The sequence below is a fragment of the Macrobrachium nipponense genome, chromosome 11 (genome assembly GCF_015104395.2).
Source record: "Macrobrachium nipponense isolate FS-2020 chromosome 11, ASM1510439v2, whole genome shotgun sequence".
Classification (NCBI taxonomy): domain Eukaryota; kingdom Metazoa; phylum Arthropoda; class Malacostraca; order Decapoda; family Palaemonidae; genus Macrobrachium; species Macrobrachium nipponense.
Genome location: NC_061087.1, coordinates 2,347,097 through 2,361,685, shown reverse-complemented (window position 1 = coordinate 2,361,685; position 14,589 = coordinate 2,347,097). Strand labels below are relative to the sequence as shown.

Sequence of the window (14,589 nt, the reverse complement as noted above, 5' to 3'; positions counted from 1 at the left end):
TTTCACAATGACCTTCGGTGTCACACTCACTGGAGGCAATGATGATGATGATGATATAATAAAAGTAGGAAGTAGTTACATATCTCAAGTTAGAGTTATAACAAAAATGATGGATAAGAAGTATGTCTGACAAGACTAAAGTGGAAATATAAGGGTACTGTACTTTACTTGCCTATCATTTAAAAACTGGCCTCAGGTCCTACTTGAAACGATAGTGAGATAATGCACACCACTTCTGCCTAGACTAGGCTTATGGTTAGGTTTCCACTAACAAAATACTTTTGTTAAATATACAAACATATACGTTGTCAGAAATAGGCAACCCTATTGGTAACATACCTTTCGGAGAAGGAAAAACTGACCAGAATATGGGGTGAGAATCGTCACTTGATCTGAACTGTAGCCTTGAAGCATCAAATGCTTACAAAGACCAATCATGAGTTCTGCTTCATGCTGATTCTCATGACTGTTGTTGTCATCACTTTCCTGAAATATATACACAATAAATATGATATTGTTATTGTACAATAAAGTTTCATACATACTTACCTGGCAGATATATACTTAGCTATAGACTCCGTCGTCCCCGATAGAAATTCGAATTTTGCGGCACACGCTACAGGTAGGTAGGTCAGGTGATCTACCGCCCCGCCGCTGGGTGACAGGAATAGGAACCATACCTTCTAGAACCAGATTTTCTCTTCCACCTGTCTCCTGAGGGGAGGCTGGGTGGGCCATTCAATCGTATATATCTGCCAGGTAAGTATGTATGAAACTTTATTGTACAATAACAATATAATTTTCATACATTCAACTTCCCTGTCAGATATATACTTAGCTGATTGGCACCTTTGGCGGAGGGTAAGAGACAGCTAATTACTGATTAGACAGGTAAACAACATACGCTGTAGGTAATAAATAAATAAAACCTTGGTTCCTATGTGTTTAGACGAAGGGTCGACTTCCTAGCTATTGCTAGTAGTCTGCTTCGTCTCAAGAGCCTCAGCAAGGATGTGACCTATGGCTAAGAGTTCTTGTAGATCTGTCAATGGGGTCTTATCCACTTACTCGACAGAATCTAATGGTCATTTGTCAATGGGGTCTTATCCACTTACATGACAATACACCTATGCCTAGGGGCATAATTAAGGAGCACAACACCGATCCTGATCACCTGATCCTAACACGAGGGTTTGTGCTTAGTTTGAAAAGAGCTATCCCCAAACTCCTTTCAAACCAAACCAAAGAAAAAAAACACTATGTTAACATAAAAATTAACTCACGTAGTTAAGGATCAGTGTCGGCTCCCTATCCCAGCAACGTATCCGTAGACACATAAAACCAAGCGAGAAGGATCTCTCGTAGGTCAACTTGACCTCCTTCGCGCAAAGGGAAGTCAACACAGAGTTGCATCTCCCGTAAGTTACAGCTAATATGTCCTTCACGACATATTGTTATGTAACGAACAAGAATTCATAAAAGCTCGCACTTCAAGCACTTTTAATTCTCAGCTGTTTGAAGGAATCATCAAGTTATTCATGAAGTGCTTTAGCGATCACACTTATTTCAAAGAAGACCAGGGCTTCCTTTGAAATGGATATTTTCTGGATGAAGCCTAGAGCCTGGCTTGCGCCTGGGTGGTGCCCCGCGCTTGCCTGACACTTGGTTGGCGCCCAACTCCTGGAAGGCGCTTTTCGCCTGACTCATGGCTGGCGCCTCGCGCCTGGAAGTAGCTTCGCACCTGGTTCCAGACTGGCACTATTTGACGTCTGGCGCCTAGCTGACTCCTCTCCACTTGGCGGAGCTTCGAGCTTGGTAGAGTCTCGAGGATGTCTGGCGATGCCCACATCGGACACTCTTATCTGTCCGATTTGTTCGCCTCTAGCGCATCTGCGCTAGGTTGGAGGCCCCCTCTTTCTCTTCATCAGACAATGACAGTATTCCTTGAAACTGTCTGCCTCTGGCGTTTTTTACGCCTGTTTTGGCATATGGCACCTGGTTGGCGCTACATTGTCCAAAAGTCCTGAACATCCACAATAGTTTATCAGGAGACTGGAGAAGAGTGGAAGTTCTTCCAATTTGAGCTTTGGCCTCTCCGGCAAGGGGAGGTGATTGTAATCAGCTACATCCAGTAGACGATAGGATATCTAACCGTATGAGAGATAAGAGTCTTCCTCCGAGGAGGGTCCTTCCTGAATACTTCCGTGCTCACGAGATCTCTTCTTACATGTTGAAGGGGTGTCTCGTTGCAGAATCTTCCCTATCCTTGCCCGAAGGAAGGGAAGAAGCCTGGAAGTCGAAGGAGACTCCGAGCTGAAATTGGGAGTACTCCTGATTTCTAGCTCTTTATCCCTCTGAACACCTTCTGGGAAGCATTTCGAGCCGTCATCGCATTCCAAAGACTCTGTAGGCAAACGTTTGAACCATTCTACTCTAGATGAAAACGTGAGTACCCTGCCTGGACAACGAAACCTCTATCTGAAAACATTGAATCAGGAATAGGGGGTTTTAGTTCTTTTGCCAGACATACTATGCTGGCAAAAACCCATTGCCTAATCTCCATAGAATCTGGAGCGAGATTCCAATGCTAAAAAAAAATTCACTTGTCTTCTTGATCGTTTAGGACCAAGAGAAACAAAGAATTCCCTCATAAAAATTTCTCAAAGAAGTTTGATGAGGAGCAGTTCCATCTTGTCGGAACATAGAATCTGTGGCCACAAAAAAGATCCCATTAGAAGTACATGATATCCTACTCTTGTCATATTGAGGTATCGTATAAGATCCCGAAGATCTTAATCCTCTGCTATCTCCAATCCCTTTATAGAGACAGAGTATAGCCTTTTACTGCGTTCTTTGATAGCAGATATATACAAAGGTAATTCTTCCCTCTGAAAGGGAAGAAAAAACTGCTATGTGGTTCACAGAGGTATCGGAAGAGGACAGTTTCCTCATTCCCTCTAGCACGATCTGCAGCAATTCTATATCTTGTCCATGACTATTGTCATTTACCTTGAAAAATCCTCTCATTCATGTCCACTTCTGGTCAGTCTGCACGCAGACAGACTCAGAGTGGAGAGGTTGTTAAGGTCCATTTATAATAGATGCTGATAGAATATTCAGACTGTCTTGGAAAAGACTTCCAAAACATGCTGTGAGAAGAACGTGACCTCTGTGAATCCAACCTCTCTAAGGCCAAAATGAGGCATAAAGTATTATCCTCTCTTTCTTTGACGCCCTTATCTTTAATTCTGTAAAGAATTTATATTTTAGGGGAAAAAAGACTAAAGTTTATTCCCCTTTCTATAAAATAAAGATGGCGTATATTGCTACCTCTCTTGGTTCGAGGAAAGGAAGCAATCTACAGGAAGACTGTTCGTCTTCTACCTTGCTAAGAGATCTATGAAGAAGACTTTTCGCAGGTTCTCACAACTCTTTGCAATAAATGTCAGACATACTTTCACAGTTATTATCGTCGATCGAGAAGGTTCTCACGGACATGCAAAATCTTGCATCGAACCTCTTAAGGATCGTTACATTCCCTGTCTGTTTTCCAAATAGGTTCTCTTTGTTAACGCGAACAGGAGCGAAAAAGAGATTCTCGATGCTCTTTGCGATATGAGAGAGTCGTGGAATTGGCCTAAGTGATAAAATGGGTAACGAAATCAGGAACGAATCTTGCCGTTACCGAGCGTGCTGTCTGAGAGGCTACTGGACTCTTAGGTTAATAACTCGCTAAAACGAGAAAATATCTTGGATGGTGCTCTTGGCTCATTGCGCCAGGCTGGCGCTTCTGGCGCAATTTTGCGCCAGGCTGGCGCTTTTTGGCGCATTGCGCCAGGTTGGCGCTTCTAGCGCTTTGTGCCAGGCTGGCGTTTTCTTCTAATTCTCTTTATGTTATGTGCCAGAACATCTGTGCCTTTATGGTACCCGACATCCCTTTCCATGTTAATTCCGTTCTTAGTAGGAAAAAACTTATATACGTAGTATAGTCCATTCAGGGAAACCATTTCTGCCACGATGAGAATGTTTCCCATCCCACTCATCCATCTTCTCTTGAGCAATATCCGATTCTAAAAAGGTTGTGTGCGTTTCTCGAAAGACTTGACCACACCGTAGTCTTAAAGTGAATTCTCTACTACAGGGGGTCCTCGAGTTACGATGTTGATCCGTTCTTACGATGCGTCGTAACACGATTTTCAGCGTAAGTCGGAACATTGAAAAATACCACATGATTTAATGTAAATACCTATCAATAACAACGAGAGAACAATTCCTTACCTTTATTAGTTTGATTGGCTTGCACACTGGAGAGGAAGCTGCGGTGCTGGAGAGACTGGGGGAGGTTAGTGAAGAGAAAAAGAACCTCCAGAAGTTGCTGGAGATGCTGAGGCAGGTGATTCAATTATTAGACCACTACGCTGCTTAGTTATCACTGTCGCTTTCATAGGAGCAGATCCTTTCACATGTTCAACGATGCGCTCTTTATCTTTGATAATGGTAGCAACGGTCGAACGGCTAAGGCCAAGCGAGCGGCTAATGTTTGTTGGCGTTTCTCCCTTCTCAGATCGCTTTATAATGTCCACTTTAATTTCCATGGTGATGGCCTTTCCTTTCTTCGATGCACTACCATCAGAAGAGTCCGCCTTGCGCTTGGGAGCCATAACAAAGAGCAAAAAGTTACAAAAACGATACAACACGAGGGAGAGAGAGGCAGTGTAAACAACCAAAATGGCGTATGGGCGAGGAATGAGCGTAGCGAAGCGACGCCGTCCTCTCCCCCACAAAGCGTATTCTTCCGCCGTGCGCCCGGAACTAGTTCGCGTTTGTTTACGTTGCTTACGACGCTAAACCGCGTAAGACGGAACGACGCAAAATATTATTTTTTATATTTTTATGGGGGCGCGTTCGTAACCACGAAACATCGTAAGTCGAGACCAGCGTAACCCGAGGACTTACTGTACATCCATCTTCTCACTAAGCATGTATTCTAATAAGCCATGCTTTCGTAAGCATGAGAGCATTATATAATATAATGTTCTGCTGCGTTAGAATCCTTTAATAATGTTACCTACGGTAAACAGCATTGAAAGGTTATATCTTTCTTATTGAAAGCTTCTTAGCAAAAGGCAGACATTATTTTATTTATGTTAGCTTAACTATCCCCTTCATTTGAGACTAAGTCCATGATTGTAGGGGGAATATACGGTTAACCATTCGATCCCGTTGGAGAGAGAGATGTAACAGACTGCTCATGACCGAGAACCGGACGGTACTGTATTGGCCTTAGAATGACAGCCCTGCAGTCTCGCAGCTCTCGCTCGCTGCCTGACTGCATTCATCATGAGTTGCCAGTTACTTCATTCAATGAAGGAATGTAATAAAATTATTCTCGAGCCTAAGGAAGCTCTTAATAATGCAAATTTAAGCCAAACAACCTTTGTTAAATACCAACCACAAAGGCAACTATGGTATGCGTATATGACTTGTCATTCAGTAGTCGTATACAGCAAGTCTTGCTACTACATTCTTTCCTCTCCGATTCAGAGAGAGAATGGAAATCTTGCCCTCTTCGTTCTTTTCGTCAATAAACACGAATTAGTATTAGTCGAAAGAGATCGCAATGAAAACTCTAGGACCGAAGAGAATCCCTCAAATTTTTATTCTCTTGGATATAAGGCCGTATTCTACGCCTCTATTATTTGGAAGAGCCTCCAATCAATGAATGAGAGCTCGTACGAATCTTGTTTAATTTGCAAACGATTGCCACTCTTTCTGTAAATGGTTGGTTGCATTATTTTAGAAGGGGGAAGATTTTAATATCGTCTTATTAGTAATGAACTAATTTTTTCCAATAAAAAAGGTTTCCAATTCCGATCTATCTTCCATTTCCTGTCCATCAAGTTGGGAGAAGAATGAGCAACCGGAGGAGAACGCCTGCTTTTGTAAGGTGAAGAGCTTTTAGCAGTACCGATTCTAACCTGACAAGGGCTACGGCCACCTGTGCGACATCTTGAGTCCCCGCCAGGAAAAAAGCCGATCTTGCTCTTGCCTTTACTTGCATTAAGACTATCCTGAGAAGGGCGACGGCCGCCCGTGCGACAACTTCTGTCCTTATCAGAAGAAGGCCTCGAATGTCTTTCACCTTTCGCAGAATCAGGCTCTAACTCCATCTCCGATGAAGATCCTGGTTTATAGTTTCAGGCGCTTTGCGCCTCATCTCAGGCAAGCGCCTCGTTTCAGGCGCTTTAGAGGTTTCAGGCGCTTTGCGCCTCGTTTCAGGCACTTTGCGTCTCATTTCAGGCGCTTTTCGCCTCGGCACCTCAGTTCAGGCGCTTCAGGCGCTTTGCGCCTCATTTCAGGCGCTTCAGGAGCTTTGTGCCTCGTTTCAGGCGCCTCAGGCTCTTTGCGTCTCGTTTCAGGCGCTTTGTGCCTCATTTCAGCCGCCTCTTTAGAATCCTCTCGCCTTGTCTGCGATTTGCTCCTGGCCGCCTCGTCCGAGCTGTCAAAGACTTCTATCGGACGGGATTTCTTAACGGGAAGGAAGAGATCCTTTCTCCTGGGAGGATCCTTCTTCAAAACTTCTATTAACGAAGATATCTACTGTTGCCTTTCTCCTAGGATCTTCGTAGGGTCGTCTTCTTTCTCCATATCCGATCTAGGGGAGGGAGGATTTAATGAATAAATGTCTTTCTTCTTCTCAGGTGGATAGCCTTCTGGAAAACTTTCCGGGATAGAATCCCAAGCTGGCGATTTCCACGATCTTTTAGAAGGTCTCGACAGCTTGTGAGAACTCCACCCTATTTTCCTTTCGATGAAGACTCGGATGACGAAAACACACTGTTTTAGGATGCCTTTCCAACAGCTACCCTTGGCAGTCTGGGACGCTGCTACAGATCCTGCCGAGGGGACGCCCGACCGTTGGGGATTCCCTGAAACCTCCTTAAGGCTTTCGACATTCCTTCTCCTCTGGGTTTGTGAGCTTGGAAGAGGTCTAGGCCTGAGAGCGAGACAGAGCCGATCGGAACGCACCCTCCACTATTTTAGGATGCCTTTCCAATGGCGAACTTGGCAGTCTGGGACGTTCTACAGAGTCTGCCGAGGGGACGCCTGATCGGTGGGGATTCTCTGAAACCTCTGTGCGGCTTTCGACATTCCTTCTCCTCTGGGCTTGTGAGTTTGGAAGAGGTCTAGACCTGGGAGCGAGACAGAGCCGATCAGACGCACCCTCCACTTCAATGGGGAACACTATATTCACTTCTTACCTTTTAAGAGCTCGCTTTTGAGCTACATCCATTATCTTCAATTTTGCATTTATAAATTTGTAGTTTCTGTGGAGTAAGAAGGGGATGAGGATGCAACAACTACTAGTACTGCTAATACTCTAACTGCTCGTTAGCACAAACGCTATTAAAGCTTATAAAGTAAGCGTATCTAGTTATATGCTTTTCTGACTTCCTAAAGTAGGAAATTAGAGTTTAATATTTCCTCAATAAAGTTGTAACCTTTATTACATGTAATAATGAATAAATATTAATAATTCCCTTTATTGCAAACTATGTGAGTGTCTACCGATAATTTCGGTAGTTTCACTTAGTCTTTTCTTCGCAATTTCGAAGCGAAATTCATTAAAAAGTTAATAAAAGCGTATGCCGAACCAAAGACCCAGTACTTCCCTGCAAAAGACAGCCCAGAAGATCGATGGCGATGAAACACGAAAATCAAATCAGGAGGAACCGTAAACGTATGTTTACATTCCAAACGATAGAGAAAATCTGGTTCTAGAAGGTATGGTTCCTATTCCTGCCACCCAGCAGCAGGGCGGTAGATCACCTGACCTACCTACCTGTAGCGTGTGCCGCAAAATTCGAATTTCTATCGGGGACGACGGAGTCTATAGCTAAGTATATATCTGACAGGGAAGTTGAATGTATGAAAACAAAATTTCCAAAGTGCTATGCCAAATTAGCTAGAATGGAAAACATTAACATGGAAAATTACACACATTGTATCTAATAGTTATTCATTACATAGTTATTCATTACATAAGTAGTGGTTGGTTTTAAACTGCATTTCCAATACGGGTCATTTAGACCTTAAACAACAATACTAATAAGTTTTGTTTAATTTGTCTTAAACATTTCAAAAAGTAACTTTGCATTTCAGATCATGCAATAACTTGCTCTTCAAATAATATTTTTTCCATTCCTCTTCAACAATAGCATAATTATTTCAAATAATGTGAAATTTACATAGCCATAAAAACCAGAGGCTTTTATGTACAGCATTCCCCAGTTCAAGCTGGAAATGGTCATAGAAACTTGATAAAAAAAAGGTATTTAAATGTGGGTAGGTGGGTAAGTTAGGAAACCAACAACCCAGCTTTTGCCATCAAGCGTGTCTGCCTTCAGAATCAGGATCTATGCAAGGTGGTTGAGATAGAATTATAAAAAGGCTCTGGCTTGTATAGATAGGAAAATGCAGCTTACTCCAAACAATTTTTATTTGTTTCCTATGGGCATACAAACCAACATGTATGTAAGAGATTTTCTACAGTCCTCAACTGACTTGCAGGCTAACTCTCCAGCCAGAAGTGCTTTGCTCTTGGTCATGATTTTGAGCAGAGGGGCCATAACTCCTGTAACCTCCTATAGGGTCTGGTATAAGGTTACAAGATTAACTGGGCACTTCATCAGAGATGTATCTGAATTTTTACACTAGGAAAACCATGGAGAACTAAGTGATGCCATAAAGTGGCAAAGTACCAGAGTTAACAAAAATAAATAGTTAAGTTCAGATAACAGCTTTACCACCTTCCCTCCTTATTAACACATAAAGCAGAAGTAGCACCACCTTTTTGAGTCATTGCTCTATGACAGGATGGCCAACTGTGAAGTCCACCTACATCAGGGATGCTACCTTGCAGACGGGAACGAGAGCCAGTTACTTATTCATTCAACAGTCAACCTAGTTTCATCAGAGTACCTAGGCAAGATTTTTTTTTTTTTGTTTTTTTTTTTGCCCAAGAGAAGCTTGGAAAGTAAATTTGTTGAGCAGCTGCCACAGATCCTAAGGAGAAGGGTCCAATGACTTAGGAAGTCTAGCTGTGAACACCACAGTTCTCCAAACAGTTAAGACAAGCAACCAAATAGGGTTTACCACCTTTCACAAAAAACTGTCTGCTTGGTTGCTTCCTGTGCTATTGTGTGGTTCAAAATGATACCAACATTGCCTTAAATGGTTAGGTTCTCATTACATATGCCACAGGATTGTATTGGGCATAAATGCATCTCATCTGATTCCCAGGTAACAACTGAGAGGGAGGGAACAGACTCTCTTCAGTATTTAGTCCAAAAATTATTGTTTCTGAGAGTGCAAAGAACTTTTGAATAACAGCATGAGAAATCCCCAGCCCTCCAACAAACAAATAGAGACAAAGAGGCCTTGCAGCTATAATAAAGCTAAGGCTAGCAGAACAAGCATGGAGGATATCTCCAATTGAGGTCTTTCCAAGGGACTCTTCAAAGTACAAGTCACTATAACAAGATGGGTAAGACTGCTCATAGCTCCCATTACCATGAACAATGCTACCAAAGAAGCAAGGTCCATACCCATTGGTTGGGAGACCTGGATAAAGGAGTGGGCCACAGGCAAATATCCAGCCACCTCAATAAAAAATGCTGGCATACCACTCACAGAATGGGAAAAAAAGGTGCTACCAGGGTTTTCTGAGACCCAGAGTGACATACACTCTATGGACCTCTTGACAAATCTAACTCATAAAAGGAGCAGCAGACACATCCTAATCCCAAAGGCCACCAAGGGTAAAAAATTAAAATATCTTGTGAAATTTAAGCATCATGCCATACACAGAGGAACTTCGGCCATTCAATGCTAAGATAGTGAAAAGAAAGAGTTGGATTGGTTGGACAGCAAGATAAAAAGAGCCAAAAATAAAGCTGATGAAGTACAAGGATCTTAAGGAGTGAAATGGAGAAAATCCTACCCCCCATAAGGTGCAATAAAACACAATACGTAGTTGGAGAGGTTGGAGCAAGCTTGAAGAAAGGCAGTGGGAATAGAGGCAAGTAAAAGACTCCCCTATAATGATGTAGAATGAAAAGCAGATAAACAAAGTGTGGGGAACTGGATGATCAGTAGAGTTCTCCATACTGGATGATCACTAGAGTTCTCCAAAGTTCAAAAAGACTTTCCTCACACAAGACAGTAAGGACCTATCTTTCCCTAATAATTGCCTCTGGCAGCTGAAATGGTCTGCCAAAACATTATCCTTGCTAGTCATGATACCACTCATCAATATTGCAACATGACCCATCACTTGACCCACAAATGCTTGCAGGGCTAGCTACACTGCTTGCATTTCCAGGATGTTGGTGTACAAATGAGAATGCAGGTGGGGAGTTTAAGGGAATCATCCCCAGAGGTAGGAAGTTTAAGGGAACTCCCACAAGGAGGTTCCTATCATCCAGTCACCAAACAAGGCCTTTCTCTTACTTCCTTGCTCAGGGGCATGAGCTGGGAAGGATGGTTACTTGAGTGTAGGCAGAGGCACCACTGCAGGATGAGCTTTCCCGTTGACTGATTCATTTATTGGCTAATAAACTGGCGTTGGAACACCTAGGTTACTGAAGCATCTTCAGAAACAGCAGATGACTGAGGACTAAATACCAAAGCCCAGATGGTTGCTCCTACCTCAACATGAACTGAAACCTTCCTGAACCAGCTGGTGACAAATCTGATGGAGAGACTCGTTGCTGTTGTATCTAGCAGCATACCAAAGTATTTTGCCAACTGCTTGTACACGAGATCTGGCTCCACCCAGTTTATCATGATCCTCAGATCATGACAAGTGACCACTCTCTAATCTCAAGCAAGCACACATCCGAGAACCCCCTCCCAACCCTCTCCCCTTTTAACACAAATCTTTGAAGAACTCAGTGATTAGGCCTTCCTCTGCTGCTGCCCAAGTTCTCCACAGCAGAAACCTGTCAGGACACTCCCAACACCAATACTGAACATGAAAAATAGTTACAATAACATGAAAAATAGTTACAATAACAAGGACATACGGCAGTCAAAAATCAACTTCCATCCATCACACCTTTCATTGTTCAAATCCATGGTGTACAAAACAAAAACACCATGCATACAATAAAAGATGAAAGAGGAGTCAAAATGATGGTCAGTCTTGATGAAACAAGACCCCTCACCTTGACTGTAACTAACATTACATTTGTGGGGTTACTCGCCTACCACCATTTAACTACCCTGTTACAGTTTCAATGACCAATTTCAGTGTGCACTGAGGAATACTTCTATATAAACGGTGATGGTTTGTATTGTTGTGACCAGTAATAAGTATAAACTTTACCAGTACAACTTTACTTATGGCAGGCCATTATTCCAAATTATTTTATAAAGCTGGACCACGACATAAAGAAGATTTGCCTTGACAGGCCAGTTAATTATAACCAGATAAACAAAAATTTTTAAACGTTCCAATCTTATGAATGTGCATGAAAGGAAACTAAAAGTAAAACACCACGAACCATCTGAATATAAATGACAGCATGTACGACAAAACTGGAATAAGCAAAATGAGGTGGACACCATTGACCAGCAACTAATGCAGAAACCTACTTCATTAACTACCACTCTTGCTGATAGTACTCCAGTTCTTTCAATCATGTCAAGTATCAGCTCAGAAGCACAAAATAAAAGAAACATCCATATATAATATAAACCCTATAAAAGCACAAAAATGAGGATAAGCATTAACATACCTCTCGCTCAGGAATATCATGATGGAAATCAAAAACTACATCTGATGCCACTCCTTTGACATGTGGGTAAGTAAAGACAATTGGATCATCTTTCAACTCTGGGTATATAGAAGGAACAAGAAGACGTGATATAGCTGGCCTCATACGATGTTGGTACTCAAGAGTTTCATAACTAAAAGACAAATTGGTGTATTAATATATGAATATATAATATACTATGTGTAATATCATCAATACGAACATTATATAATTATTCTGCAAGTGCATAATTTTTATTTTACTCATACAATACTGACCTATTATGTTAGCTATAATTATTATTCAATTAGCAAATGGCACTAGTAATCTTCTTTTCCAAACCAAGCAGTTGCTCCTTCCCTATCAAAGTTCATTATGTTGAGGAGTTGATGAACTGCCAGTCTCCAATCTGTAGCCCCACCAGTAAGGTGGCCCAGTTTTATAGATATTTTTATGTGTGTAATATATGCTACATTTTATGGCATTTAACTAAATATAGATATTTTTATGTGTGTAATATATGCTACATTTTATGGCATTTAACTAAATATAAATTTTACAATCATATATTGTTGATATGTACAGTCAATGGAGGAGGAGTTATTATTTAAGTGCAAGGCCAATGACATGGGCAACCTACCATTCCTCTCTAGAAAAGCCCAGCAGATAACATGGAAAAGGAAAGAGAAGGCAGAAGGTGGGGCTTAAGCTTGAAAAAATGCCTTACACTTGCTGACTGATAAGGTCACTGGACTCTGCAATCCACATATTTCACTGCACAATGAATAAAACAGTACCTCTGAAGAAAAACAAACAAACCTCCTTGTGGATGCAATGACGAGGATCAAAGGCAATAACACAACCACTTATCACATGAGCTGCTTTATATTTGATGGCATCGTCATGGCTTACCCACACATTTGTGATTCAAGGACACACACGTCGTAACGGCTAATTTTGGCGATAATCACCATCATTCGCGTGAATGGGCCAGCAAAAAAATTGTCAGCTGCCTGGTTACACAATGTTGATTCAAGGACGCACAATGCATAACTGCCGAAATTTTGCCAATTACATTATTACATTTGATGTAATTACAACCAAATCCCCAACAATCGCCATAAATTGTTACCATGTTGTGCAACTACTGATGGCAGATGTTTTAATCCTTAACCCTTTATAGCCAGGCTAAACCATCAATATGCAGCACCCAAGACCAGGCAAACTTTGAGGTCCCCCCCCCCCCCCCCAAAAAAAAAAAATAAATAAACTTAAGAGGAAGACAAGTAAATGCACATGGAGTAAAAAATCGCCCTATCTTTCATGAGATTCATTGCATATACCCAAGTCAAAAAGGCCTGTTCAAGCAACAAACCATGTTAGCCACAAGAAGCGGGTTGCCATCGCCCCTCACTCCCCTTGCTGGAAAGAGGAGTTGAAGCTACTGAGAAGCAGATTTGTATGTTGTACAGTACATAAAATGTGCTGTAACAGTATGGCTGCGACGCTCACCTACATCAAGCCAGTTCCAGCATATGATGTGTCTGTTCTTCAAACTGCCCGTACGTATTGAAGGAGAAAATGGACAGAAAGACCAGCCATTTCACTTATTCCATTCTCCACACTATTATCATCTTAAGCAAGAAACGAACTGTCTTGCCAGAAGCACTGGCAGAGCTACACTTGTTAATAAGCCATCACTAGACAGAACTTGCCAATGAGGAGCAGGATTACCTGTAGTTAAACGGAGGGGTATTCTAGGACACTTATTTCTTGGCTTGGCTCTTTGAATATTTTCCTAGCCTAATCTTTCCTTTTGAACACAAATGTGCAATCTACCCATCTGTTTACATTCTCCGATCCCAGTACACTCCAACTAACTACCTGAGCAGGTCCTCTATTCATTTTCATTTTTCCTCTTATAGAATACCTCATCTCCCATCACTGCTTCTTCAAATTTATGTTCTCCGACATTTTTGTTTAGTGCAATTCTTATTTTATTACATGAATTATTTTCTTTATAAACACTTCTCTGGGCTTGTGTATTGCATTCAGTGTCTCCCTTACCATACTCTCTTCCATCCCATTCTCTTTGCTTCCAGGACTTGAACTCTCTTCTCCCATTAGATTAGGCAGGGATGGGTTTTTTCAAATACTAATTGGTTAGGAGAGAAACCTCCATTATTCATTAACCCTTCTTTACCAGGTGGGTGAGCAGAATGTAAACATTGCGTTCGCTGCCGATCCGAATATCTCGCTAGTGTCCCTTGTACAAGGGACACTGGTCGTCGGTGAGAAAACTACAGCCTTGAATAGAAATTCGGTCTTACAGAATGTTGGTATATCCACCTGGAACATGCACATAAAGTATTATCAAAATAGAACTGTAAATAAGCACGTAATAACAAAAAAAAGAGCAACACTAAAGCGAAAGCCCGGCCGATAAATATGGAAATTGCAAATTTTATAGTATATCTCTAAAAAATTGGTCGATGTCGATTTCTACGTTTTCTAAGATTAGTTTCATCACAGAAAACAACTTTAGGGGTATCAGGGGTATCTAAACTAATTTTTCAAGTTTCTTGTCCTCAGAAAAAATAGCTTTTTTGCTTTTTCTCTGGTTTGGTTTTTTATATATAAAGTTACTATAAGGCTTTATTTTTACCTTCATTTATCTGGTGTTCATATCTTTTATTTGTAAAATGTAATAAGTGAATAAAATAAATAAATAAATTCAGTAAATGATAATGCAACTGGTTTTATACTTGGG

General features: G+C 41.4%; 1 pseudogene; it reads right to left on the bottom strand.

The window, feature by feature from the left end:
- Positions 1-14,589, bottom strand: part of LOC135216233 (NFX1-type zinc finger-containing protein 1-like) — a 228,053-nt pseudogene that overhangs the window by 123,156 nt on the left and 90,308 nt on the right.